The sequence below is a fragment of the Triticum dicoccoides genome, chromosome 7B (assembly GCF_002162155.2).
Source record: "Triticum dicoccoides isolate Atlit2015 ecotype Zavitan chromosome 7B, WEW_v2.0, whole genome shotgun sequence".
NCBI lineage: Eukaryota > Viridiplantae > Streptophyta > Magnoliopsida > Poales > Poaceae > Triticum > Triticum dicoccoides.
Genome location: NC_041393.1, coordinates 285588649 through 285614812, shown reverse-complemented (window position 1 = coordinate 285614812; position 26164 = coordinate 285588649).

The window sequence follows — 26164 nt, the reverse complement described above, 5'->3', positions numbered from 1 at the left end:
GGGCCATGTGAATGTGGAGTAGAAAATCTTCTATCCATACCACAGGGTCTGTTGTGCCATCGTATGATTCAATGTTTACAGGTTTAAACCCTTCTAGGAATTCATCATCCATAACTTCGTCAGTGAAGCATAGGGGGTGTGCGGCGCCTCTATGCCGGGTTACATACCGACGTAGTTCAAATGAATCTGGTCTATTGTATTCGGCCCAGCCGGACTTCGGTTTATCGTATCCAGCGTGACGGTCATCGTCACGTCTTGTGGCGCGCCCCCGTGATCCGTAGATCGACCTTGACTGTCTTGCTTTGTTTTCCAATACATCTCGCAGGTCCTTCGTATAGCCCCGGGACTTAGTATTACCGTTTGATTGGCGACGGAGTGCGGTCTGGACTTCGGGCTGGTACGCCGCTTTGTCACGGCCACAGGGTGGCCGGTCAGCCGCATCATGCGCTGGTAGCGTGGGCTTTGAAGCCTCCTCCTCAAGTTGAGGTAGCAGCATGTGCTTTGGGTAGCTTTTGCTAGGGCGCTCGAGTTCGTATTCCTCGATAGCCAGGACCTCGGTCCATCTGTCAGTTAGCAGATCTTGATCAGCTTGAAGTTGTTGTTGCTTTTTCTTCAGGCTTTTTGCAGTGGCTATAAGCCGGCGTTTGAAGCGCTCCTGCTCGACGGGATCCTCAGGCACGATGAATTATTCGTCGCCAAGGCTCACTTCGTCTTCAGAGATATGCATGTAATTACCGTCCTCTGATTCTCCATCAGTTGCCTGTTCTTTAGGGCTAGCTTGCCCATCCTCTTGCTCGGCCTGCTCGAAGCCTGGCTGGGTAGGATTGTCCTTGTCTTCGGCACCATCAGGATTGTTATCTCTTGTGCTGGTATTACTATTTTTGCTATGGCGGGGCTTGGAGCGGCGCCGATGATGCCGGTGTCTAGATTGCTTCTCCAAGGGGTTATCTTCCATTGCCTCATCGCCATTGTTTTCTTTAGGGGTGTCCACCATATAAATATCATATGATGAGGTGGCTGTCCAACGCCCTATAGGCGGTGGTTGCTGTTCTTCTCCAACATCGTCGTCCATACCGTCGATGTCTTCGGAGTCGAAGTCAAGCACGTCGGTTACCATCGACAATGGTTATGAAGTGGGTGGTGGGTGGGGGGCGAATTTCTTCGTTGTCTGCTCCCCACTCGAGCCGGACATAGTTCGGCCAAGGATCTCCTGACAAGGAAAGAGATCTTAATGAGTTTAGCACATCTCCTAAGGGAGAGTGCTGAAAAATATCCGCGATGGTGAACTCCATGACGGGTGCCCAATCCGATTCGATAGGCACGGACGCACGCGGTTTAGATCTTGTGGCCAGAGAGGATTCCGAGGGTGCGATAACACCACTCTCACAAGAAGTGGAATCAGTGTTCGGCTCCGACGCCGATGAGGGCTCTCAATGAAAGCACCAATGTCGGTGTCAAAACTGGCGGATCTCGGGTAGGGGGTCCCGAACTGTGCGTCTAAGGCTAATGGTAACAGGAGGCAGTGGACACGATGTTTTACCCAGGTTCGGGCCCTCTCGATGGAGGTAATACCCTACTTCCTTCTTGATTGATCTTGATAATATGAGTATTACAAGAGTTGATCTAGCACGAGATCGTAGAGGCTAAACCCTAGAAGCTAGCCTATGATTATGATTGTTGTCGTCCTACAGACTAAACCCTCCGGTGTCTATAGGGGGCTAGGGTTACACAGAGTCAGTTACAGAGAAGGAAATCTACATATCCGAATATCCAAGCTTGCCTTCCACGCAAAGGAGAGTCCCATCCGGACACGGGACGAAGTCTTCAATCTTGTATCTTCACAGTCCAACAGTCCGGCCAAAGTATATAGTCCGGCTGTCCGAGGACCCCCTAATCCCGGACTCCCTCCACGGGCACCGGCACGGGCGTGCGCGTTAGTGCACACGCAGATGCATGCGCTGGCAGGTGCACGAGTGCGTGAAAGTCGGCGGGGACCTTGTGGAACCCCGTGGCATCAAGCTCGACGACAATGTGTGGTTCCCAACCCATAAATGCCATGGGGATTTGTGCTGGCGCAGTCGGGGCAACGGGAGCTGGAACGGGAGCGGGGACAGGCGCGGCGTCTTCCTGCAAGGCCAGTTCAAGCTCGTCCCAAAGCGCCTTATATTCTTGAGACTCCAGCTGGGTGTCTTCCTCAGGAAACTTGAAGACTAAGGGCAGACCATCATGATGCGGCATGGCGTACGTTTAGGTCAGGCTAGTTGGAGGTAGATGACAGGAGAATCATAGAGGAAGAGAGAAGATTGTAGCGATACCAGGTAGTGTGGGGTTGATTTTAAACTGCAGCGCCTGGGAGCAGTTGGGATGAAGGTGGGAGGCGGAGCCTAGTCAAAGGGCTCGCCTCCCAGTGTGCCTACACAGCGGTCTGCTCACATGCCTCCCTGTCAGCCGGCATAGCGGTCTGCTCGCACGCCTCCCGCCGACTCACAGGCTTGCTCGGACGACACCTGCCGATGAGAAGCGGGACTCATGGCAGCACGTAAACGCCCACGGTTTCAATTGTGAAAGTGTTCGCCTTAACGTGACAGGTCTTTGTTCCAAAATACCTTGGCTCTTCATTTGTGCAACTTGTCATAAGCAGCTTGCCTCAAATTGAAGGAAAAAATTATGAAGTATTATTTGTGCCATATCAGGTGACCATGCTCAGTTTCAAGAATTTATGATCACTTTTGGATTTTCTGAAATTTAAAATCCTGGATTCGAAGCAATATTATAACCTGCATCATGCAATAAATTTTCAAGCCATACATCTGTCCTGTTGTATTTCTTAAGAAAGGATTTTGTCAAACATTTTCTTAGTTAGACTTCAAACAAGTTATATATGCAGAGTTAAAAGGATAATCCCTCCGTACCAGTGCATTGCCTGATATATTAACTCAAGTACTAGGCATGAACAAACAGACTCAATTCTGTGCTATTCCTGGTGTAGTAGTAGTAGTACTAGGCAATGCAGTTGACGAGTGACCTTGGCGAGCAGCGACCGAGGGAATTGAACCGTGCTCAGCACAGTAGGTAACGTTGTCTAGTTAGTAAAGCATCCCTCCGTTGTTCATCGGTAGTCATTATGGACCGGGGACATGAGGGGAATTTCCTAGGGCTGAAATTCTAGCCGCCAGATATTTCGACTCGAAACGCGGAGGCTCAACTGGTTGGGGTTGCCTAATGTGCGTACCACGCACGCCACCAGAAGGAAACAAGCCCGGTTTTTTAGGATCAACACGAGCCAAGTTCTGGCTGGTACGCCGTTGGGTCCTACCATTCGAGAATATGAAAGGAATCTTTTAAATTGCCGAACGAATCTATGTGTATTACAATGCCCGTATTTTCCTTGCAAATACTAATCTCAACGTGGTAATGGATTTATGACGAGTTCTTGAATTAGAGTGAGTTTGTGATATAGTGATCTCAACGTGGATTTCACATTTCATGGTATCCCCAGTAAGTTTTTCATTGCAAATTCAAATTTAAAAGATGGACAATATGGAGGTGAGAAAACTTTGTATATATCAAGCATATGACCACACACACACACGCGCGCGCACACACACACACGAACACAACAACAATCCAATAAGTATAGTGCATCTATTTTTCCAAACCATGCATGTATGACACGAATTAAAAAATACTCCTTCTGTTCCTAAATATTAGTCTTTTAGAGATTTCAACAAGTGACTACATACGGAGCAAAATGAGTGAATCTACACTCTAAAATATGTCTACATACATCCGTATGTGCCAGTCCATTTGAAATCTCTAAAAAGACTAATATTTAGGAATGAAGGGAGTAAATTGTAAGACATGCATGGTCCTCAATGCAATATTTCAAATGAACAGGAAACTGAAACATGAATATTAATTCTAGTATACAGTTCATGCAAATGTTGTGTTTAGGCGGAGCTATGATTGTCGGGGGTCAACCCCTCGACCTTAGATAAAATTGTGAAGCTCTGTTTAGGGTTTTATAGATTATATTTGTCCTCACCCTCCCAAACACCGATTGGTTATGTACCCCCACCCCTTCTCCCCAGGAGAATATCATGTGCCCCCATACCTTAGATGCTATAAGCCGATATGAGTTGCTTGGAGCTTGTAGATCTGAGATATAGCAGCTCACATGATGTCTTAATATTTTTACAGGAAACCTTGAAGAGTTTGACAATTACACACAATTTGTACAAAAACTACTCAGATGCCCTTGGATCCCATATCCAACAACCTCGAAGCTCGTATCACTGTAGCATCTAAGATGAAGGAGGACATCATATTCTCCTGTATGTAAGAATATCATGTGCTACCACATCTTAGATGCTTTGGTGATACAAGCTCTTCGGAGCCGTTGGATTTGTGATCGAACAACTCCTCGGTGGTTCGAATGGTTTTTTGCAAAAAATCCCCCAAAGAGTTCGCCCACTGCTTACAAGCACAAAGACTTCTTAGATGACATTGGATCTCAGATCAAACGACCTCAAAGCTCATATCACCGTAGCATCCAAGCTGCGAGAGCACCTTATGTTTTCTCACACGGGAGAATATGAGGTGCTCCCGCACCGTAGATTCTATGGTAATACGAGTTCACGGAGATCTAACGACCCACAGTAGGAGGTTTGAATGTTTTTGTAATATACGACTGAGAGAGTTTGGGAATTGCACAGAAAGTACAAGTACTACGCATGTGCCATCTGATCACTGATCATACGACCTAGAGGCTTGTATCACCGTAGCAGGTAATTAAGCTACGGGGAGGACTTAATATGTGCAACGGGAAGTTACTGGATCCAAGATGCAGTGGCACACAAGAGGCCTGAATGTTTTATTTGCAAAAAAACCTTTAGAGAGTTTGGAAATTGCGCATAATTACAAAGACTACTCCCAAACCATTTGTCGGCGTTCTGGGAACAGGGGTCCCCAGACTTGCCTGCCTCCGGCCCGCGGCGTGGCTCTACCAGTGTCCTAGTACGACCCGTCTTCATCAACCAACAATCAAGACCATTGCGAGGGGCCAAGCCTCGCGGGGCGGACGACACAAGGCCTCCTCAGGAGTGGCCTCACCAGGCAGGCTCGCGAGGGGGCGGAGAGATCAAGGCAAGGGGTACCTTGCAAGGTTCCCGTGACGCAAGCCATGACGACCAAGGCCAGGCGGGTGCTAGCGCATGTAGTGTCCTTGTTTCCTCTTTGGTGCTAAGGGGGCAAGCGTAGGCGCAGAGTACCGAGGCATCAGGCAAAGGTTTCCATATCGGTGCAACAAGACCAAGACTAGCATGACAGAGGTTATCGTGGAGCCCAAGACGGCGTCACCGCCAGTGCCTTTGATAGGCGAAGACCACCTTTAGTCAGGATAGCTTGTACTAGCTGTCCCCTTTCAAATTGGCCGTTGTTGGATCCCTTCCCGCTCAATATTTGTGGAGAGGACCAGGGCCTCTATAAATAGGACTAGCCACCACAGTAGAAGGGGATCGATTCCTCCCCAAGAAGAACACCACACGAGCTCAAGAACACCTCTCCTCAGGAGGCTGTTCTTCCCTTGTACTGTTCATCATCAGCCCAAGAGGCAATCCACCACCACCACACAGGAGTAGGGTATTACACCTCAATGGTGGCCCGAACCTGTATAAATCTTGTGTCTCTTGTGTTTTGAGTTCATCGATCTAAGCTTAGGGATTGCAGCGAGGCTGAGAGCGAGATTCGGTCGGGGGAAATCTTCGTGCGCACCCCGGTGTTCGAACCTCAAGGGTTTTGTCGGAACCCGAAATCCGACATTTGGCGCGCGAGGTAGGGGTGCGCTGAAGTCTTCCTTCTGCTGATCCGCGTCCCATCGCTTTGTCGCATCCATGTCTGACGCCCGCTGAGCCCGCGCAGAGAACCAGGCCAATCTCGCCGCTCGTGTCGCCCAGACGGCTCCTGTCGGGAGGCCTCCCCGTCGTTCTCCGTCGCCTGCAGCCAACACCTCCACCGGCCCGGTGGGGAATGAGTAGCAAGCATCCTCGTTGCACCCCTCGGTGCGGCGGGATGGCCGAACTGCCACTCCGTCGCTGACCCCAGCCGGTTCGTCGTCCCACGCTTGTTGCGCCCCCACGGACGCACATGCCGCGCTACTCATGGCACATGAGCTCCTACAATACTGCCCCGTCAATGACCTCTACGAGGAATGGCTCGCCCGCATCACCGAGCTCGTAAGCGCCGCAGGGGGCTCTCGAGCACCGTCCCTCTCGCTGCCTCGCCCTCCGTCAGGTATGGGCGACATGGCTCATGGAGCGCCTCCACCACCTCTGCCCCAAGACGGCGCCCTGGCGCCAAGGCGCGCGGCCCCTGGGCGTGACCCACCGCGTCCGGCGCCCGCACGAGAAGGAGGAAGCTGTCAAGAAATCCCTCAGTCTCAAGAAGGCGCCCCCATGCTCCCTGGACCGACGCGACAAGACCACGTACTGCCCATGGCAGCGGTGTGCGGGTACCATCAAGAGCAAGCTCCGCGTCAGCAAAGGGCCCCGGTGACCACAACAGGTTGCCGCGCCTTCACCCCCCGAGCTCCATAGCGTCGCCTGGCCGGGCAAGTTCAAGCCGGACCTGCCTCCTCGCTATGACGGCACCCCCGACCCCGCAGAGTCTTGTAGCTCTACGAGCTGAGCATCGAGGTGGCCAACGGCGATGAGAAAGTCATGGCAAATTGGTTTCCCATGGCGCTCAAGGATGACGCCCGCTCGTGGCTCCTGAACCTGCTTCCCGGCTCGATCTCCTCCTGGGACGAGATGCGCTGCCACGGGTGACCTACGCCGCATCAAGCAGCAGCTCGGGGAGACCCTGCAGAAATACATCCAGCGCTTCAATAGCGTCCGCCTCAATCTCCCCAAGGTGACGGACGAGGCCATCATCTCAACATTCTCTAATGGCGTCTGTGACATCAAGATAAAGGAGGAGCTCGCCATCCACGAGGAGTTGTGCACATCCCTAGAGTTGTTCAACCTGGCGACCAAGTGCGCAAGAGCTAAGGAGGGACACCTCTCCCTCGTTGAGCTCCCAGCTACCGACCCGAAAGAAAAGAAGACCAAAGCCAAGGACGTGAAGCGCAAGGGAGTAGCCGTGCTCGCGGTGGAACCAGACACGAAGCATGGCAGGGACCAGCCGGAGTCGTCCAATGATAGCCGACCGTTCTGCGCCTACCACAACCTCCACATCCACAACACCAACGATTGCTAGGAGCTCAGGGCCGTTCGAGAAGGACGCTTCGGTCGGCGCCTCGAGCACAAAGACCGGGGCTACGGACGAGGAGGAGGATGTGGCGGCGGATGATGGGACGACCATGGCCCTCACCAGCAGTGGCGTGACCGACCTCGTGAGGATCGCTGGCAGGACCAGCCTCGCGAGGGCGCCTAGAGGGACCAGCCTCGTGAGGGCACCTGGAGGGATCAGCCTCACGAGGACCGCCCCTAGGGTAACGTAGGCCTTCCTCCACTGTCGTCGCCGCCAAGAAGGAATGACGACCATCATCAGCACGAGGGGGCTGGGAGCTTCCAGGAGCTACGTGCTATCGCTTGCATCTTGGGCGGAGCTCAGGCCCCAGCCTCTCAGTGCATCTTCAAGAATTTTGCTCATGAGGTGAACGCAGTCCTCCCCAGGCTCGAGGCCACACGCCCGCTCAGGTGGTCCAAGTGCGCCATCACATTCAGTTTGGTAGATCAACTCAAGTGCGCGGCTACTACTGGCATTCTCCCGATGCTCTGTTCACCAATCATGAGCAATGTGCAAGTCACCAAGACCCTCATCGATGGCGGCGCAGAGCTTAAGGTCCTGTCCGTTGAGATGTTTGACAACCTTCAAGTGCCATATGATCAGCTCCAGCCTACCAAGCCTTTCTCAGGAGTTACTGACGGTTCCACCACCCCGATAGGGCAGGTCCGCCTCCCTGTCACCTTCGGACAGCGCGACAACTACCGCATCGAGCTCATCGACTTCGACGTCGCCCACATCCACCTGCCGTACAATGCCATCCTTGGGTATCCAGCCCTGGCCGAGTTCATGGCGGTGACCCACCACGGTACAACGTCCTCAAGATGCCAGGAAGCGGCGGAATCATCACGGTCCCCTGCGAAGAGAGAGATGCGGTGTGCTCCCTCGAGCGTGCCTTCCAAGCTACAGCGATCGAGGACCCGGACTGCATGGGCGAGAACCCTCCTGAGGCCACCCCCAAGAAGAAGAAGCAACCGCTCTGCACAAGGCCTCAGGAGGTCGGCATCTCGGGTGGTGCCACGTTAGGATTAGCGTCGTGCCTGGGATGCCTCCTTCCATCGCATAGGAAGGTGCTCCCGGCGCCCTCCTTGGGCAGGGCTCATGGGCTTTCTTCTGGAGGGCCTCAGACCTCGCCAACATCACGAGGGAGGCGCTCGGGCACCACTCGGAGGCGTGCTTCGCGGCACGTTTCCCTCAGGAAGGCATGAGGCGTGGAAAGCCCAACGTTCAGGAGTTCATCGTCAAGACCACTCAGGAGCTCAGGAAGCAAGGGCCATGTGCGGCGACTGCCGCCCGCCTGGCGTGGCTCCCCATCCAGGCGAGGATGGTGGGCTGCGCGTCTGCATCGACATTCCAAGGCTCAACCGAGCCGCATCTCAGGAGCGCTTCTGGCCTTCGTGCGTGGGACGCTGCAAGGGTCCGTCGCACAGCTACGTTCGGATGCCTTTCGGCCTGCCAAACGCGGCTGCCACCTACCAGCGTCACCTGCGGAGCATCCTGTTGGCTCAGGAGGCCAGGCACCATGCGGTCCTAGTGGAGATGGAGACGGTCCTCAAGGAACCACATGGACCCCCAGAGCCTCCTGAGGCTCAGGGCCCCGGTGGCTCATGAGGGTTGACCTCTTCACCGCGCATCTTCAATCTGCTCCAACACCCCCTCTACAATGGAACCAGGTGACATCCCCCAAGTTCATTTCAGCTGGGAGCACACTCAGGGCTGCATTATTCCCAGGCCGCGTGGGTCCGTACCTGCGGCATGTATCTCTTTTTATGTTTTTAGCTTACCTTGCTGGGGGCGCCCCTCGGGCTACATCATCCCCAAGCCGCTTGGGTCTGACCCAGTGGCTTGTATCCATTCTGCATTTACCTAAGCTGATTTGCCTTTCATACATAATCTATCTGTGATTATCACCTGCTCGATTGCCACCTACCATGGGAGCCGCTCGCACTGGCACGACGCTTGCGCATGGGTCTGTCCCTGCAACGCCGACAAATCTGAGCGGTCGAGCTCTGGCCCGCGGCAGCCCCACGCGCGTCACCTCACCAGGCCCTCAATTCCCTCACCCTTCTCTCGGAGCAACCAATTGTCGGCCGACAATCATAATGGCAACCCGTGCCTTTCTCATGTTGATTTGTAGGAACTTCCTGAGGTCTACAACGGGCGGCATCATGAGCTCCCTCTCTTTCCCATCCGATCCGCTTGCGCGTTAAAAGGAGGGCTCCTGAGCATCGCAACCCAGGAGCTCTTATTGGCTCTCCAGCCCTCACCCCCTTGCCTTGACCACGACATCATGACCTGGCATACCAGCAGCGGCTGAGCCCGCTTGAGGGCCGGGACCTGAGGATGTAGAGCATGAAGGAGAGTGCGGGGAAGAAAGGGGAGGCTCGCACGGGCCTAACCTAGCTGCACCATGGCTACCGACGCACAAGTCTGGCACAACTAAAGGGAACGACTCCATATTGCCGAGATAAGTTTCACGCCTGGAACAACTAATCGTTACAACACGAAAATCTCACTTGATGTGACTCTGTGATGGAAACGTTGGCTTCCTTTCTCACCTCTCGGCGGCTGCTTGCACGCTAAAGGGGACCTCCTGAGCATCGCGCCTCAGGGGCTCTTACTGGACCTCGGGCCGCTCACCTCCTGGCCTTGACCACAACATCGTGACCTGGCATACCAGCGACGGCTGCAGCCTGCTTGGGGACCGGGACCTGTCAGTGTAGAGTGCCAAGTCGTCGCGAGGTTAGAAAGGGGGAACAAAGCCAGGACAGGACATGCACTCGCATGATTTCATAATAAGGATAACATCAATGAAATACATTGTAGCCCCTTTAAATGCCCCACGGGGTGTTTCTCGATTCCTCGCAGGGAACAAAAGACAAGAACTTTGAGGAGCCCTAACTACACGCGCCTTCGTGGCCGATGCCACCATCAATAGTGGGCCATGGGAGACCGGCGCCAACCCCATCTAGATCAGCGGCGGCGACGGCCCAATGTTGTCGCCTTGTTCCGGGCACGACGAGAGCTCGGGGGTGCGTAGCTGTCATCACCCGTCTCCGGAGTCTTGAAGAGTTGGGGACAGTCGCTGGACTCTCGAGCATTGCTGCTGCTGCCGCAGGAGTCGCTAGAGGAGCAGACGGCGGGCCCAGCCCCTGACGCGTTGGCATCCTGACTGCCACCTCCGGGGCAGCACTCCAGGCGGAGGACTTCCACATTGAAGACCTTGAAGGACAATGTGGAGGTGCCATCGTATTTGAAATGGACCGTGAGGGCGCCCCCGCGTTCGGCAAACCCAGGCGACCTCGCCCCAGCCTCGGGTCATGAAGATCTTGCCCAGGGAAACAATTTCAACCTCCGCTCCAGCAGCCGGGGCACCATAATCGGCATGCTGCAGCCAAATCTCGAGAGGCCCCCTCGACGGCATCTTGGAAGCGGATCCAGGTGCTTGGAGGCATCACCGCCCACAGCACGAGCTAGCGAGAGGAGTCCACAGCATGGACTCTAGGGGCGACGGCGCGCACCACCATGGCGCACCGACCGTGGCTGCGGTGCAGGCGGCGCCGTTCGCCGCCCCTTTCTCCAGAGCCTTCGGCTTGAGCGCACTGGGGCAGCGGGTGTCCAGGAGGTGGCCGGTCCCACCAAGGCCTCGTCATCTCCCGCCTCACGACCTCTCCATGGCGGTGGACCAGCCTCTTCTTCGGCGGGAGTGGATCAGGTCCATCCCGGGGAGCCTTCCCCTTCTCTTCGGCCAAGAATCTATGGATCGGCGCCATTCGTGTTAAGACCGGAGGTGGAGCAGGGAAGGAGAAGCAGGCGGAGTAGGAAAAGATGGGCGATGAGGTCTCTCACCCCTCCTCATTTATAGCCCAAGGGAGGCCAACCGTCGACCTCCACGGTCGCATGTAATGATAACCCTTTTTGCATGCAGGAGGGACTCGTCAAGTCGGGCAGTTGCCAAGGCAGCATGGGGAAGCGGAGACGCCCACGTCCAATCAGTCGCCACGCGTCGACCAAGGCCGCAGGCTGTTGGGGCCCGCGGCGCTCCGCACTTGCCTTTTGGCTTCGCCGCTAAGCCAAGTCCAAGCACGCCTTGGGCTCGGGGGCTACTGTCGGCGTTCTGGAATGGGGGTCCCTAGACTTGCCTGCCTGCGGCCCGCGGTATGGCTCCATGAGTGGCCCAGTACGGCCCGTCTTCATCAACCAACACTCAAGACCCTCGCAAGGGGCCAAGCCTCCCGGGGCGGACGACACAAGGCCTCCTCAGGAGTGGCCTCACCAGGCAGGCTCGCGAGGGGGCGGAGAGATCAAGGCAAGGGGCAGCTCGCGAGGTTCCCGTGACGCAAGCCATGATGACCAAGGCCAGGCGGGTGCCAGCGCATGCAGTGTCCTCGTTTCCTCTTTGGTGCTAAGGGGGCAAGCATAGGTGCAGAGTACCGAGGCATCAGAGAAAGGTTTCCATATCGGTGCAACAAGACCAAGACCAGCAGGACGGCAGGACGGAGCTCATCGTGGAGCCCAAGACGGCGTCACCGCCAGCGCCTTTGATAGGCGAAGACCACCTTTAGTCAAGATAGCTTGTACTAGCTGTCCCCTTTCAAATTGGCCGTTGTTGGATCTCTTCCCACTCAATATGTGGGGAGAGGACCAGGGCCTCTATAAATAGGACTAGCCACCACAGTAGAAGGGGATCGATTCCTCCCCAAGCAGAAAACCACACCAGCTTAAGAACACCTCTCCTTAGGAGGCTGTTCTTCCCTTGTACTATTCATCATCAGCCCAAGAGGCAATCCACCACCACCACACATGAGTAGGGTATTACACCACAACAGTGGCCCGAACCTGTATAAATCTTGTGTCTCTTGTGTTGTGAGTTCATCAAGCTAAGCTTAGGGATCGCGGCGAGGCTAAGAGCGAGATTCGGTAGGGGGAAATCTTCGTGCGCACCCCAGTGTTCGAACCTCAAGGGTTTTGCCGGAACCCGAAATCCGACACCATTGGATCTCACTTCCAACGATGTAAAAACTCGTATCACCATAGCATCTAAGCTGCGGGGTGGATGTGATATTCTATGCCACTGTCATTTTTGTTCGTAAACTTGCAAAATACGTGTAACTCGTACTGTTACTTGTCTAACCGCGCAAAGTGTTTGTTCAAAAAAAACCATCTTACACTGAAATATCGGAATAACACACGGGGGTCCCACTTGTCATTAATGAAATTTGGACCTAAAACTAACAAATCTGAAAGACAAGATTCGAACTGGCAACCTGGACTACAAAGAGTAAGTCGATAGCCTGAAACAACAACAGTTGTTGGCTTTGTCCCATAACTTGATTTTATATAGTATTACGTTGAGTAGAGTAGACAGAGTACCTCATTCACACATGCATGACCGTTGACTCACTTACTGGTGGGTCCCAGGTCTATGATCTCTCTCTCCTCTCCATCGTCTAACCTTTGCACCGGCACATACGAAGAGCGGCGCTAGCTTGCCGTGGTGTTATTATAACTAAAAAAGCTTGGAAAATAGAAGAATCGCCTAGAACAAGAGACATTGTGGCTGGTCGAGACGGAGCTAACCACACATATCCTTCGTGCCATGTTAGCATGATGAAGCTGTGTGGCTAGTGGGTGTTTTCGACCGACTGGCTGGGTCCCGAGGTAGAACCATAGGTACTACGTCTGATACAGTATATTTTTACACGCACATTTTTCCTCCGTGCCGAGACATGGCACACCCTACCGCGCGGTTTCGGGGTCCTGCCGGGTGGTGCACGCATATATTCTTCCTGACGTGGGACGCCCTATCGCGTGTTTTTTGGGTCCTCATCGGTTGTAGCGATGAAGCAAGTAAATGAGTCATCAAATCACAAATGACCACCTTTCCCGGCGAGTACATCAGTGAAGCACGGTGACTAGCTAGTTGGGCTAGTTCGACCGATTAGCTAGGCCGCCGCCACATTTGTTTTTTCACCCCTTTTTTCATCTACTTGCTGGTAGGTAAATTTAAATATCCACCGCGGTGCTGCTTTGGTGTTTGGGTGCAGCAGGATTTTTAATTTTTTGATTAACGGGAGCAAGCGCGGCAGGATTTTTAATTTTTTGATTGACAGGAGCAGGCGCGACAGCAATTAGTCACGATGACTCCGCTTGTAAAACCCACTGCTCCCTGATGTGAGAAGTCGTCGACTGGTGTTTTACCATGGTGAAAACCAAAAGATTCCCCGCTCCTCGGTTAGCTCCCTCCGCCTTCCCGTAGATTGCATTGCCTTGCAACCGTTTTCCCCCTTTGCTTCCTCTCCCCATTGCTTCTACCTGGTGCCATGGCGGCACAGCAGATCACGCAGTCCGAGGTGAGGCGCCTGACACAGGAGCTCCAGGGCAAGGATGCGGAGCTCAGGGCCAAGGACGTGGAGCTCCGTGAGCTCAATGAGGAGAGGAGTGCCATGCTCCTCCGTTATGTGTGGGAGTTCATGGAGCTTCAAAAGCGGCAGGCGTCCACCACAAAGATGCTCGAGGCGTCGGCGGCATTGCTGGAAAAAGCAGGAGATACGATAGGCCATCAGAGGAGCTAGCTAGAGCGCGAGCGGGCCGATCATGACGAGGTCCAGGATCGCCTCAGCCACTTGGTGAACCAAGTTGCCACACATGTGTTGCGGCTACGCGATGCCAACCATCGTGCCAGCGCGACCATGCCGGTCGTCGGGCTAATCCCGTTTGACCACCCGGTCGACTTAAACAAGATGCGGCTTCCTGACCTGGTCTCCTTCTTCACCTATATCTCTGAGGAGTTGAGCCGTCTCCACGCGGTGGTGGGGGTGGAGTTGGACAAGGAGGGGCTGCGGGCTGCCGTCACCGTTGTCGGACGTATCCTTTCAGGGCTTCGTCACTGGAATCCATTCGTGCCATTGTACACCGTCTTTGATGAGCTGGCTCCATCAACCGGGAGCAGGCTCTACGGGGGGTTGCACCCTGCATCACCAACGTCGTGCGCCTCAAGAAGCAGACAGACTTTGGTGGTGTTTAGGCGCCCTCTGCATGGGCATGTCCATGTCTCGGCGCAACATGACCGTTGGATCAAACTCAGGTGTAGATCAGTCACTGTAGCACAAAGCGTGTGGGTGTGTTTGGTTGCATTCTCATCTCAATATAGTTGTTCCCTCTTCGTGTATTTGTGTTAACCTACTAGTGTGGACTCATGCACCCTTCATGCACTCTGCCAAACACCCAAAAGTGGGTTGAGAAGGGAACTTTTGCTCCCATCCCGTGCACCCTACATACACCCTGCCTAACACTATTCGTGCTTCATATGGTTCATGTTTCGTGGAGTACTGTAGCACCGTACTCTCCGTGCGCTGTAGACCTAGTTCTGTTAACACTGATCTCACTGTTCATTCTTGACCAGACAGTCGAAAAAGTGGTACTATGTTACTACATTACTGTTTTTCTTAAAGTTGAACAGTAGGAAAGGATCCTACTGCAAAATTATATTAAAAGCTCACAAAACTTTACAAGGGGTAGGGGGTGGGGAGAGGAATATCTACATCAGAGCTATATTTTGTACAAGTATATCTCAGGGGGAGCTATGCTATGTCTATAAAGCTATAGAGATTAGGCTATAGTGACAAGGAAGTCAGTGATCAGATGTTTCTTGTGCTCAGGCAGCCTGTGTACAATGTTTGAGAAATCTGCCACGAATCTGGCCTTCCAAGATGGAAGGGAAGGGGTCACTTGCCGAAAGTAGTTGTTGTTTCGTTCTTTCCAGAGACTCCAGGTGGCCACAAGGAAAATGTCCATGATCAGTTTATATCGATGCCTAGACTTGAGGTGGGTCATCATATCCAAGCGATTGCCAGCAGCTGGCCAATGAATGTTAAGCTTACTCCAGCATTGTCTACTGAACGTGCAATGGAAGAAAAGATGCTCCACTGTTTCTTCCACATGAACCCCACAGAGAAGACAATCCAGATTAGTCCCGATATTGTAATGCCTTCGCTTCAACATATTACGAGTATTAAGGTGATCGACCAGGAGGAACCACCCAAACACTTTGATCTTAGGTACGCTTTTGGCTTTCCACAACCATCGAAAGGCAGCATGGGCAAGGACCTCACGAAGGAAGAACTTGTAATAATCCAGGTCTTAAAGAGTTGCGCCCCCCACGTGCAAATCCAGATATCTTTGTCCTCAGTCAGAGTTATGGAGCTGACATCCTCCTGGAGCGCGCGAAGCTCTGCATGGGCCTGTACAGAGAGAGGAAGATGAAACGCCTCTCTCACATCGAGAGTCGTGAGCATTGTGTTGACTGATGCATCTTCAAGGGTGGTGTAAGAGAATGCGCGGGGGAAGATTTCCTCAAAAATATGTTGGTTCCAGTCATCTTTCCAAAATAAAGTCGTCCGACCGTTGTTGATCAAAACTTTCGTGACCCCGCATGAGTTTGACAAGTTCGTGCCACCAGAAGAATCCACATGGGTCTGACGCATGCGGTATCACACCCGAGTAGTAGGTGTCCCAGACAAGTTTCACCCTGGGTATATCCAGTCGGTTTTAGAACTTGTGGAGCATTTTGAGCAACGTCGCATCATTTTGAACTTTGAGATTAAGCACCCCCAATCCTCCATTCTTTCTTGGTCGGCAGACTACATCCCAAGCAGCCAGCGGGTTAGATTTATCACCAGTCTCGCTTTTCTTTCTCCAGAGCCCATGCCTTCGGATCTTATCAAGTTGCTCAACAATTTTAGGTGGAAGGCGGAGAACTCCCATGTGGTAAATGGCCAGCGAAGTAACTAGGGAGTTCATGAGAGCCAGTTTTCCAGCATACGACATGAGAGACATAGCCATCGTGATCCTGCCTTCAGCTTTGCACACCCAGGGGGTCAAGTCCAGTACCGATGGTTTGGTGGTTCCCAGTGGGAGGCCGAGGTACGTGAATGGCATGTCATCCATGATGCAACCAAAGATAGTGGCCAGCTCCGAACATTTGTCTTGTGGAGTATTGATGGGAATCAGCATAGACTTATGAAAGTTGATGTGCAGTCCAACCGAGGCAGCATAATCAGTAAGAATTGTCTTCATGGTTTCTACTTGAGCGACACAAGCAGTCATGACAATAATAGTGTCATCAGCATATTGTATCACCGGAAAGTCGGCCGCACTGGCGGATGGGACGGGCAATTGTAAGTGGTTATCATGCAGGGCCTCATTGATAGCCGTTTGAAGTAAATCCGCAGCAAGAACAAATATGAGAGTTGAAAGAGGGTCTCCTTGACGAACCCCGCATTTGCACCAAAAATGTTTACCAGGTACCCCGTTTAACAGAATAGAAGATTTCCCTGAAGATGATAGGCTCATGATCCAGGATAACCATTTATCATTAAACCCCATGTTCCTCATAATCTGGATGATGGAATCATGCTGAACAATATTTAATGCCTTGGCAAAGTCTAGTTTCAGGAGGATTATTTCATGGTTTGAGGCTTGACATTGGTGTATATATTCGAAGGCCCAGGCAAGGCAGTCATGAATGGATCTCCCCTTCAAAAAACCATATTGATTTTTGTGCACAATGTTCAGAATCACCTTGAAGTTGGTTAGCCAAAATTTTAGTGATAAGTTTGAGACAGCGGTTAAGCAGTGTAATGGGACGGAAGTCATTGACAGTTTCAGGGGCTGTGGTTTTAGGTATGAGAGTGATGTATCCATAGTTTAGGCTTTCAAGGTTTAGGTGCCACTGTGGAACTCATCACAAAGTCGATAGAAATCTTCCTTAATGGTGGACCAACATGCTTTGAGGAACGCACCATTAAAGCCATCAGGACCCGGAGCATGGTCCGGGGGCATATCTTTGACGACATCATCGATCTCCTTATGAGTGAAGGGGATGGTCACGCTATCAAAATCCACTTGCGAGCGAAGCATGTTGGAAAGATTATATCTCATTTGTGGCTTTCTCGAAGAACCCATACGCTTTTTGAAGGCCTCAAACAGGACCAATTCCTTGCTGGATAATCATCCACGACCGTTCCATCGTCAGTTTTGAGAGTAGAGATGCAATCTTTTCTATATCTTTTCATAGCCACTGCTTCAAATTTTTTTGAATTTTCATCACCAAACTTGATCCAGCGAATAGTGCATCATTTCTTCCAGTATTCCTTTTGATATCGTAAGAGTCGAAGGAGATGAATGCGTAGGATGCGCTGAAAATTCCCCTCGGGTATGGTCAGGTCACATTTGTCTGCAATATGATCCAACTCCAGGAGTGTTTTATTGGTGTTCTCAATTGCAATTTTTAACCTAGAAATACTTTTGCTCCAGACGGTGAGATCATGCCTGAGGTTTTTAAGTTTCTAACAAAGGCACAACATCATATAGGAGCACTGTGTATGTTCAAGTGGTTGCCGTGTTTCACACTCCTCCGTCGTAAGAGTGGAAACGCCTGCGGTAATCATTTTTTTCTTCATAAAAATAGTGGACATGCTCTACCGTGCAGATCCTCCTCCAGCCATGCTCTAAATTACTCACTTTCGCTGATGTGTGGGACAGCAAGCATCGGGGTCCACCAGCCATGTACTAAATTCCTTCGTAGTAGAGTGATGGTAGACTACCCCGAACGAAGCGCCACAGTAATGCCCTATGAGCCGTCAAATCACAAAACCCCCTCCTTTCTAGCAGTAAGTTGGACGGACGAAGCAACCATCATTTCACTCTTCTCTCTCAGCTTCCTCTCTTGAAGAAAACCCCCACTTGCTTTGCTTCTTCCTCATCTCGTTCCTCATTTCACTCTTCTCTCTCAGCTTCCTCTCTTGGATGGACGCTGGAGCACTGGCCAAAACTGTCGAGGCTCATGGTACAAAGAAGCGCAAGCACCCCGCCGAGACTACCACAGACAAGCTCAAAGCCATCGCCCTGTCAAGCCCCCCTCTCCGGGATCCCTCATTAAGCAAGTCCAGGTAATATCTCTTCTTGACGATCTTTTTCTCGATCTTGGTCGTGTTTTTTAATCTAACACGCAGTACTGGTACTAGTAGTACAACTTTCTGGGTGATCTTGCATGTGATTTTTGTGTGCCAAATGACGGTTCTAAATTCCTCTTTTGACCAAAACATGTGAGAGGTTGACACTGATTTTTTATAGATTACTTTCAACTACTCCCTGTGTCCCAAAATTCTTGTCTTAGATTTGTCTAGATACATATGTATCTAATACTAAAATGTGACTTGATACATCCGTATCTAGACAAATCTAAGAGAAGAATTTTTGGACGGAGGGAGTACTTTATGAACATCAATGCTACCTTTGAAGATGGTATATTTGCCTCAGCAACTTGTGTTATGGATATTGAAAGTAATCCCTCTACTCTCATGCCTTTGAAGACATGTTTTAGTTTCTTTGTTCACTCATTTCTGTGCGTATATGTAGTCATATATGGAGTTTAATATTGAAAATCATCTTATATTTCTGAACGAAGGCAGTAATAAAATATGGTTTCTGTTTGAATTAGAACTAGGTCCGCGGTGGAGATGAAGTTCTCAAAGTCATGCCGTGTGAACTGGAAAACCTGAGGATGAGTTCTATTGCTAAACTATCCAGCTGTTGTGTCCTTGTTGCCACGTGTCCTGAACTAGTGTTTTCATGTAGCATTGTTGTCAGACGGGTTCTCGAGGCTGTACTTGACCACAACAATTTCGTGGCTGTGCCTTCGATTACGAAGGATGTGGTTCTTGTAAAGCTTCCCAACAAATCTGATGCGGCCTGTCTTCATCATCATGTTTATGAGTGGAAAGACCACTTTGTTAGGTTCTCCAAGGTTGACGAGATGGTGATGGTGCAGGTAGACATCTCTCATGAAGTCCATGGCCTAGTCAGTTATGCGGGGTTCATCCCGTAGGTAGGTGCCAAGAAATAGTCCGTAGAGTTTAATTAGTGCAACTTTGCTTGTCTGCAGTAAGTACTATTGTTTAGTACATGATTTGTGTTTGTGAACCCTGTATTGTTTAGTACTGCCGCTTTTGGTGTGTGGTCAGTCCTGAGAACAGTCTATGTTAATGTCTGTCCACTCAATTCAGTCTGTATATCTTGAAGTATCCAGATCATCTTTTTTGTGAGGACGGTTTATCAATTATGGTTACACTCCAATATATGTATGCATTGCAGGGTTTATTTCACCCACCAGGATTTCCAGTCCCATGGATGTTCGGTCCATACGATTTGTCACGACCTTTGGACTATCTTGCTTGTGGGAGTAGGCGGGGGCCCTGCATGCCACCCGTAGTTGGACGATCAATCTTCTGTTTAGTACTTCAACATAGTGATTTCCTGGTAAGGATTCACTCATGTCACATCAAGTAAATCTTATTGATTTACTGTCTAAATCTTATTGATTTAATGTCATGTTTTCTTTCTTTTCCTGCAATTTTACGATGCAGGTTTTTCCATGTGACATTCATCACAGAATAAACCGCTTGGTATGCTCTACGATGGCTATTTTTGCAGGTTTCACTTCTTACGTCGTGTCAATAACGAAGGCACTGTCCATCACTTATATTACTGGAAAAAATTGGATCAATCTGTTGTCTAAGTAAAAGTTGAATTCCTATGATGAACTGCAGTTTGGTTTAACAAAAACGCCACAATTAGTCCTTCTCGCGTTTAAAAGAAATGAAGAAAAAAACTGGATCACGGTCATGGAGCCTAGTCAAGTTAGAAAGCTGATCATAGCAGACCAGGCACGATCGCCGCTGTCTCGCACATTGGTACCACCTTCAGCAACGGATCGAGCACCGACAGTTTCTCTAGCACTGACAGCGGCAACAACTCAAATCCAGCTGAGGATTGGGCACCGACCATGTCAGCGGATCAGGTTGATCATCCGGAGGATCGAGCATCGACACCATCACCTGCTCCGCCACCAGCACCAGCTCTACAAGGAGCACAATCTCCAGCAGCAGCAATGGCTTCGGCACCTGCACCAACACTTGCACTTGCATCTGCTCCAGCCCGTGCAGCGGCAACCGAACAAGCAGTTGCACCGGCAACAGACTGGGCTGCAGTTCCCACTTCATATACCAAAGTCCTTACAAAAACTGACATGTCCACCTTCTTGGTAAGCATTGGCCGCCCAACTGCTTCGTTCTTTTTTCTATCCATGTTGTTTCACATGATTCACTGTGTTGATCTAACTGTTTGGGTATGTCTTCTTGTTTGCAAACAGAGAATTCCTAGAGCAACGAGGGAGTCATTCAATAATTCGGGCGACCACAACCAAATTTCTCTTACCATGCGCAGCCTTGGTGTGAATGAACCTGCTCAATACACCGTAAGTACAAAGGATGGTCGCATGATGATTGATGCTAAAGGATAGTCAAGGTTCAAATCTAAATCATATCTTGCGGTAGGGGATGATGTCAAAATCGAACTTTCTCCGCAAGGAGAGCTGGTCCAAATCAACTTTGAAATTCTTCAGTAGCAGCACGCAACTGCCGAACTAATCTATCCTCCGAGAGATTTTGATATAATAATCTGGCATGGTGAAACAAGTGTAATATGTGTATAAGTAGTATGACAGTATTATTCATCACATGGTATACCGTTGATAGAATTGCAACTCTCGTTGCTCGTTAGGAACTGTCGTTCGATTTCATTCCAATAGCTGATGTGCTTTATTCAATTTTGTGTATTCGCCTTGCGACAACATCTAAAACCAGCACTGTACCAATCGCTTGCAATATGAAAAGTGCTGAGGTAGAACACATGGCCCCCCAAACATGCAGGGTGGGCCTGCGGCCCAAAGTCCAGAACCGTGAGCCTGTTTGAGTATTATATTCTCAACTGAACCCCCATAATGCCCGTGCGTTGCACGTACCATCAAGATGCATTTGTATCATTATTTTATCTTGTGAGATAAAAGGATGAACGAGGGAAGGCCTTATTTGCAAATGTGGAGAGGTGTGTGGGTACCTTTTTGCAAAATTGTCATAGTTTCCTTCCTATCCGTCAGATATAAATCGGACGACCTATATTGCAGGATGGTAGGCACACCATCATCACCAACTCGTCTATACTGTGTTAAAAACAACTATGTTTTTTATAATTATATATGTTATATATATTCCCCTTGATTTTTCTTATGTATAAACTTGTGATATAAAATATTTGTATATTTCTTTACAAAGGGAGTATCTCTCTATCAAAAATATATTTATGTGCAACCAGTTACTCATGTCTTTCTACTTCCTTTCGCTGATATGTGGGGCATCCGGAAACGGGGTCCACATGCCATATGCACAAATTAGAGTGCACAGCATGGTAGACACACCCCAGTCGTAGCACCGCAGTAATGCCCAATGAGTCGTCAAATCACAAACCCCCCCTTTCCAGCTTTATTAGTAAGCTGGACAGATGAAGCGGCACTATTTCACTGGGCCTGAATCCCCTTCTCCCTTGTCTGTTTTTTCAGAGAAAATCCCCTCTCGGTGATTGCATAGGGTTTTCTCATGGAGAACCAGGTACGAATTCTTCATCTATCCCCGATAAATCCAAGTCCCTTGGTCACGGGTAATCCTAGGATGACAGCTGAGGGAGTCCTCGATTAGGGGGTATTCGGACAGCCGAACTATATACATCGTCCGGACTATTGGAACGTGAAGACACAAGACTCAAGACTTCGGCCCGTGTCCGGATGGGACTCTCCTTTGCGTGGAAGACAAGCTTGGCGATCCGGATATTATATTTCCTTCATTGTAACCGACTCCATGTAAACCCTAGCCCTCTCTGGTGTCTATATAAACCGGAGAGGTTGGTCCTTAGAAGGCCGATCACAATTACAATCATACCATCATAGGCTAGCTCTTAGGGTTTAGCCTCTACGATCTCGTGGTAGATCTACTCTTGTACTACTCATATCTTCAATATTAATCAAGCAGGAAGTAGGGTTTTACCTCCATCGAGAGGGCCCGAACCTGGGTAAGCATTGTGTCCCTTGCTTCCTGTTACTATCAGCCTAAGACGCACAGATCGGGACCTCCTACCCGAGATCCGCCGGTTTTGACACCGACATTGGTGCTTTCATTGAGAGTTCCTCTGTGTCGTCGCTTCGAGGCTTGATGGTGCCTTCAATCGTCAACGACACGGTCCAGGAGGATACTTTTCTCCCCGGACAGATCTTCTTGTTCGGCGGCTTCACACTGCAGGCCAATTCGCTTGGCCATCGGGAGTAGATCGATAGCTACGCCCCTGGCCACCAGGTCAGGTTCGGAAACTTGAACTACACAGTGGATATTCGCGGAGACTTGATCTTAGAAGGATTTGGGCCTGCGCTAGGAGCGTCGAACAATCACGATGAGCACGGCTTAGACCTGCTGTCGGATGAAGCTCGAGATATCACCCCTGCAGTAGCCTCGGATATAAATCTGGAGCAGGTTGCGTTGCCTAAGGACGGAGGGGTGGACCCCGCCCTGCAGGCCGCACACTCATCGGTGGTGGAGCCGAACACAGGTCCGACCTCGGTGGAGGCCTCTAACCCAAGGCCCCCGGACTCGTATCCGGTTGTTGGTTCCGGTCCGCACTGTCAGGACACCGACTCAATGCCACATCGATCTAGCATGTAACACCTCATATCACTTTGCGGCCTCACGCACGGTATTCCCACGGGTGTCGCCTTACCTTTGCCCGGGACCGTTTGCGCCTTTTGGCTCACGTATATGATGATGTCGCTAGCATCCATATGATAAAGTGCCCGGGCTGACATGACTAGTCGTAAACCCAAAGTGGCACAGACTTACAGGGACAGGCATCCATGACCCAGCATCGAACGTGTCGGTCATCAGCAAGTGGGTCCGGGCTGTAGCACTGGGCTAGCAGGACTCCGGTAAACCGGGCTGTAGCGGGCTAACAGGGCTCCGGTACTCAATGCGTGACATTTCCCCAAAGGGACAGACACAGGAACAAAGAAGGACACATGCCGGCCAGCCTAAGTGTTTCGGAGCAGTAGCAAGCTACCATGGCTCGGTGGAAACACTAGGAGACATTTCCCGGTAAGAGAGGCTACCAAAGATAAACAACTAGATGGTCAGATCCCACACATACCAAGCATTTCAATAACATACACACAATATGCTTGATATGTGCAAATACAACATGGCATCACAACATGACTCTGTGACTCAAGTAATTTATCAATAGGCTCCGAGGAGCGAGATATTACAAACATGGGTCTCATGACCCAACAATCAGAGCATACAGGTCAAAGCACATGCGGAAGCTTAACATGTCTGAGTACAGACATCTAGAAATGAAAAAGGCTGAGAAGCCTGACTATCTATCAGATCCTGCTGAGGGCACAAGATCGTAGCTGAGGTAACAAGCTAAACGTCGAAGTCCACGTGGAACTACTAGTGAGACCGAAGTCTCTCTGCAAAAACATAAAATAGGCAAACGTGAGTACAAATGTACCTAGCAAGACTTACATCAGAACTAACTACATATGCATCATTATCAACAAGGGGATGGTGGGGTTTAACTGCAGCAAGCCAGCTTTGACTCGGTGGCTATCCTAAACTACGACTGCAAGCAACTCTTTTGAGGTGGCGCACACGAGTCCACATATTCACCATATCAATACACCACTATGAATCCGCTCCCGTCTCCCTACGAGAACGCCATCCATAGCACTCACGCTTATCTTGCGTATTTTAGAGTATCCACTTTCACTTGTCTATGAACTGATATACGCAACCCAGAAGTCCTTTACCGTGGACACGGCTATTCGAATAGATGATGTTAACCCTGCAGGGGTGTACTTCTTCATACATGTTTCCACCACTTAGCGTCTGCACACGACATGTGCTTGGCAGACTTCAAGCGAAAGCCGACGTGGGTGTAGACCACGACCTACCTAAACACTCAAGTCTCTAGTCCAGGTTTATCGCCTATTCGGGTTCCATCCATGAGGAGATCCGGCCAGAGTTTCGCTCACAGCCCCAAACGATGTGAACAGGGTTCCGTGACACCAAACGGGCGCCCGGTATACCCGGCCACGTGCCTATCGCATCACAGCCCACCCCTACGGTCAGCGCTGTCCACGGCCTCCAGCATACTACAAACACCAGAAACTACTTGCAACTCCTGGACAGAGGACTAGGGTGAATAAGAAGTCGAGCGGGGTCATATTTCAGGGCCCAATGTATGGTAGTAGCTGAATCATGGATCACAAACACAGAACTCAGTTCCTGAGGACGGCTGCAATGAGACAACCCACCATGTACTCCTACATGGCCTCTCACCGCTACCTTTACCAAATCGTGTTCACACACTTAGCTCACACACAGTAGGACATGTTCACACACCTCTGATTCATCCCCGATGAATCAGACCTGACTCAACTCTAAGCAGTAGCAGGCATGACAAACAAACATGAATGAGTAGGCACAACAGGGCTCAAACAACTCCTACTCATGCTAGTGGGTTTCATCTATTTACTGTGGCAATGACAGGTCATGCAAAGGATAAAGGGGTTCAGCTACCGCAGCAAGTAACAGATGAATCGGTTTGGTCCTAATGCAGTAAAAAGAGAGCAGGAGCGAGAGAGTGGGATTTTATCGGAATGAACAAGGGGGTTTTGCTTGCCTGGCACTTCTGAAGATAACATTGAGTCTTCATCAGTGTCAACGATCACATCATCCGTATCACGTCTATCGAGAGGGGACAAATAACGGCAACACAGAAGGGAACACAATCAATGCAATGCACAATATGATGCATGATCATGACATGGCAAAATGAATGTGTTTTGGGCTAATGCAACTAGCAACAGATTAAATGAAGTTGGTTTGAATACAAGATTCAAATTCAAACTCCATATGTGATTATTCAAATGCCATTTAATTGATTTGTGCTAAACAGCAGCTATAAGTTGTTCTAACATGCATGAAAGTGGTACAGATGGATTCCTTGAATTTTTCTGATAATTTTTCATATATAAATTATTTCATTTGGAGTTACGGTTGAATTTCTATGATTTTTAGAAGTTTAGGACATTTTCTGAAAATAATAAATCATTTAAGAATTATTTAAATTCCAGAAAACATTTACTGCGTCAGCAGTGCGTCACCGTGACGTCAGCAGGTCAACAGACGCTGCTGCTGGTCAAACCTGACGTGTGGGGGCCACACGTCAGTGACACAGGTTAGACAGGGGGGGTTAGTTTAGTTTAATTAAAGATTAGGGGCACTAGGGCCCACATGTCAGTGTCAGGGGGTTAGATTAGGTGGTGATTAGCTTAAACTAATCACCTGATGGCGGGGGCCCACCTGTCATAGACCCAGGGGAGGTCAAACCCCTGGTCAAACGACTCAATCCCGCCGGCGTTGAGTCGCCGGCGAGGCCGAGGCGGCGGAGGCCTTCGGGTTTCTTGCTCCGACGACCAAATGGCCGGCGGAGGGCATCTACGGAATGCACAGGCTCGTGCGCATCTAACAGGGCAAACGGGAGAAGCTAGGGCGGCCGTAATCCTCGCCGGCGTCGAGCTCAGCGGCTGCCGGACCTCGGGCGTTGGCGGGAACGGCGCTACGGTGCACAAGAGGGGAAACGGAAGGGCGCTGCGGCCTCCTGGGGTTGCGGTGAGCACGACGGTGGGCTCGGGAGCGAGCTGCGGTGGCTGTGGCCACGGCCACGCCATGGCCGGCGGCGAGAAGCTCTCGGCCGCGGTGGATAACCTAGCTACGGCGCGCGAACGACGAAACAGAGAGGGGGAAACGGACGGAGAGCTCACGTAGACCCTGTAGAGGTGGACGGCGAGCTTGAGGGAGGCCGGACGGGGGCGGATTTGACGGCGGCGATCCGCGGTGGCCGAGGAGGGGAACGGCGAAGCTGGCAGCATCCA